The sequence below is a fragment of the Urocampus carinirostris genome, chromosome 19 (genome assembly GCF_059441175.1).
Source record: "Urocampus carinirostris isolate Australia breed hairy pipefish chromosome 19, RoL_Ucar_1.0, whole genome shotgun sequence".
NCBI classification, from domain to species: domain Eukaryota; kingdom Metazoa; phylum Chordata; class Actinopteri; order Syngnathiformes; family Syngnathidae; genus Urocampus; species Urocampus carinirostris.
Window position 1 is genome coordinate 20,209,320 of NC_142367.1, and position 4,529 is coordinate 20,213,848.

Consider the following 4,529-nt stretch of genomic DNA (forward strand, 5'->3'; position numbering starts at 1 on the left):
ATATGTGTAATTTTGCAGGAATTTTACAAACCCAACAAATCAGAAGGTACATTTTGAGGTAACAATGAAACAAATCAAAATAAATCCATAGAATAGAATTAAATTAAATACGTCATTATTATCACTGATTATTATAACTTAGTATATATTGTTCATTAACAACATTCGACGTGGCACTCCAGGATAAACGTAACAATATACTTTAAAGAGAAAAATAACTTTAAAAGTATTAAACCATTTACAAGTAAGTGCTTATAGACAAAATGTTGGCGCAGTAAATGAGAGTTTAAAAGAAAGTGCGTTGCAATGACGCTATCTTGTGGCCAGTAAGATAGGCGCAGTTAAAGAGCTGGCATGTCCCGAAACTAAAGGACTCCGAAAATAGCAAAGTTTATTTGACTGGCGTGAGTCTGCACAATAATAAGCTAATTAAAATGCACATTTCTCCATTTAAATAACAGTAAATGGCGACAACGTGGTGCTAGTAAGCTAATGTGGATGATCGACTCAGTAAACATAAGCCACTGCAAGTGAACGGTTTCAAGGCAACATATATTGTAATTCATGAAATAATAACAATGATAATGTAATAAATAAACAAGTATACACACATATATGTTTTAAGGAGGTTAAAAGCCGATTTTCGAATTCCTCTAGTACCGTTAAAAGAAGAAATCCATTGTGAACCCATCCATTCTTACGACCAGAACAGAATTAGGACCCAATTGCGTAACCTTAACCACAAGTTTTATTGACGGAAAGAGGAAAGGCTGCGCCCGCGATCCAGTGCTCGCTGGACGCGGGAAGCAAGCCGCTCACACAATCGGATCTTGATCCGAATACGGAAGGGGATCTTCCAGAAAAACAGGTCGATAACCGGCACAGGAGAGCAAAAACGTGGTCGGGATCAAAAACGAGTCGTAAGACGGGACGGTAGAGCAAACGTGGTCAGAATCAAAAAAACAGGTAGGAGCAGGAGACAAACAGGGAGATCAGGAACGGACAAGTGGAAAAACGGGTGCAAAAACGGGACAGGCGGGAGTCAGGGTCTGGGTTTAAAAAGGGACAGGGAACCAATCAGGTAGCCCGCAGCGGCTGGCGCCATTTGAGGGGGCACAGGTGAATCTAGTCAGTTATCATGACATCCATAGCCCTGTTGTTTCTTGAAAAAGAAAATTGGAGAAATCCTAACCCAAATATTAAACCAGCAGCTATGATTCACAAGAAAGGGGCATAGAAAGTGTAAATAAAACTGAGTATCTGTGCCCTATTTTAATACTTTTGCTGCCGTATCTGTTTCTTGTTATTTATATTAAAAAGTGAAATCAAACATTTATGATAATTGGTAAGGAGCCTTTTAGTATGCTGTGGAGGAGTTTTGGCCCATTCTTCTTTGCAAAATTGTGCCAAATCTGATATAATGGAGGGTTTTCTATCCATCATAAACTGCCCATTTAAACTCACACCACAGCATCTCAACTGGATTTAAATCCGGAATTTGACCTGGCCTCTCCAGAACTTTTGTTTTCATAGAGCCATTCAGGGGTGGGCTTGATGGTTTGTTTTGGATTGTGTCTTGCTGCATGACCCAAGAGTTCTTAAGTTTAAGGGCACAAAGTGGTGGCTGGACGTTCTCCTTCAGGATCTTCTGGTAAACATCAGAATTCATTATTTCGTCAACCACAGTAGGTTGTCCTGGTCCTGAGGCAGCAAAGCAGCCCCAGACCGTCACACTGCTACAATCATGTTTTACTGTTGGGCATCATGTTTTTTTTTGTCAAATGATGTGCCATTTCGGTCCAAATTGTCCCTAGGTGTGACTGAGTAAGTGAGTTGTCTGTCTCTGTGTGTCCTGGAACTGGCTGGCAACCAGTTCAGGGTGTCCCCTGCCTACTACTTGAAGATAGCTGGGGTGGGCTCCAGCACCCCCACGACCCTACTTAGGATAAGCAGAGCAGATAATGGATGGATGGATGAATGTGCCATTTTTACAACAACATGGGCAGCTAACCTTCCAAAAAGTTCAATTTTTGACTCATCAGTCCACAGAATATCCAAAAATCTTGAGGATAATCAAGATGCTTTTTGGCAAATGTGAGACAACTGTTTGTGTTCTTTTGTGACAGCAGTGGTATTTGCCTGAGAATTCTCCTATGGATTCCATTTTTGGCCAGTGTCTTTCTTTTCGTGGTGTCATGAACACTGACTTTATCGAGGCCTGCAGTTCCAGTTTTTTAAGGTTCTTTTGTAACCTCTTGGATAAGCCGTTGTCTCACTTTTGGAGTAGTCGATGTTTAGCCAAAATGTAAGCACTTTTTCAAACCTTGAAAACACAACTTTCAGCCTTAATAAATAGAATCAACATTTCAAAATTGTATTTTGTGTTTCCCCGGTTGTCTCACTCAGTGTGATATAAAAATTGGTTTGATGATCTGAAACCTTTATGAGTGACAAATATGCAAAAAACACAGAAATTGGGAAGGGGGTAAACATTTTTTTACGATATCTTATGTGCGGTGTTGATGAATAGATGGTTTTTGCTGTTGTTGTTGACTTGGAGCCATAAAATGAAGTTGCTATCTGGCTTCTTACACATAATTTGTGCTTTTTTTGATAGGTTACTGACTCAACAATGCGTGCGCAGCTTGGCTACGTCACACTTGTAGGGAGTGGGGCGCAAAGGGGGCCAATGACGCTTTGCATGACAACACTATTAAAACTTATGCCAGCTGCCGTTAATCACGAGACAAGAAAACATGCATTGGCAAACCAAACCCCCACAAAGCATTGGTGGCATCATTTTAAGCAAACTCGTTTTATTTTTCCCGATTTAATGCGTGGTGAACTGGTTTCACCGTACAGACACGTATTTCTTTATCAAAAGTTGGAACGGCAAGGAGTTAAGCAGATTTCCGAGAAACATGGAAAGAATTCCAAGCACTTGCAAGCACCCCAGCCAAAATTCAAGCACTTTTTTAAACCTTGAAAACACAACTTTCAAATTCGAGCATTTTAATTATTTCAAGCACTCATACGAACCCTAAAAAGGGCTAATTCTAACCAAACTTGGTCTGTTGAGTCAGTAAATGTCAAAATAATTGATATAACAAATTACAAAACGTTTCCAATCCAAAAGAGCTTTACATGAAAATGTTTGACAGCCAATGTCTTTTTCGGTTATTGCTATGAAAATAAGAAAACAAATAGTCAATCTCTATGTTTCTAATTATATTTCTAATTCAAATGAAGTATTTTCTTCGTAAGTAAGGTGGAAATTACAATGAAAACACATGTAAGTGGATAACAGACATTGTGTCATCTTTTTCAGTTGAACTACATTATACAGGACCTGCAAACCTCATCGTATTACTCCCCTTGTTAATGAATTCAATTCCCCTTATTAAGTGATCATAAACATAACGTGGCACCTATTTACTCATAGCATGATAGTCGAATGAAAACAAAGACCATTTTTGAATACATGTTTATTTAATTAACCAAATGGACAACACAAACAATTATTTCCGCATCTTTCTTAGTTCTTTCCCCACTTGCAGTAAATTTAGGGTCGTTTACACTACGTATCAGTATATTTTATTTTTCTCCAGTACATTTTTTTATACAGTTCATATAATTTTGCAATTATAAAAATAAAAACGAATAAAATGCGGTAAAAACTTATATATTCACATCAATGCTATAGATCACGGTTAGAATCCTATGGTTACTGTGAGAGAAGTTTAAACATATTCTGTTTCAGTGAAAATGTATTAGGTATTTACTTTTTCAAACATCTATTTAACATAATTTAAATTTGAAAATAGTCTAATATTTATTATGATTTTATGTTAATAATTGCGCTAAGGTGAATAAAAATAATAATAATTATAAAAAGCGGCTAAATGTCGACCCCAAGTGGTCAAAACGAATACGAGCAGTTTGCAATTTAATCGAAGATCTGTAACACAATGTACGAAAAACAAATAAACTCTCAACGCAATAGTGGCCATGAAAAATAAACGTGTGAACAGTTTTTGAGTCAATTATTGGACCAAAATAAAACAAAATTGGCTAACACATATCCGACGTATTATTACTTTCTCTACGCGATGACGTCACGATTATGTTTTTTGTTTTGTTTTAGTCCAACTTAAACAAATTAACAGGTTTTTCAAATAAAAATCATTAATCGTTGGTTGTATTAAAAATATTTAAATAAACTCGTGAAAAAAAGTCACTGAAAAAGACCGGAAATTGAATTATCGATTTTGAAGTCAGTAGTATGACGCAGTATGCTATCTCGCTAAGATAAATGAGTTATACCACTTTCTGCGTCACAAGGTCTATTAAAATTTAAATAAAGTATTTTGCGTGTTATTTAAGAAGAAAACAATGACGTTTAATGTGTAACTGTCCCCCCGGTTATTTATCAATGCGCCGGCTGGTTCTTCTAAAACACAGATAGGGGAAATGAAGCCGCTTTGTTAAGTGTCACCCAATTGGAGGGTGACTATGAAAACCCCGCTACG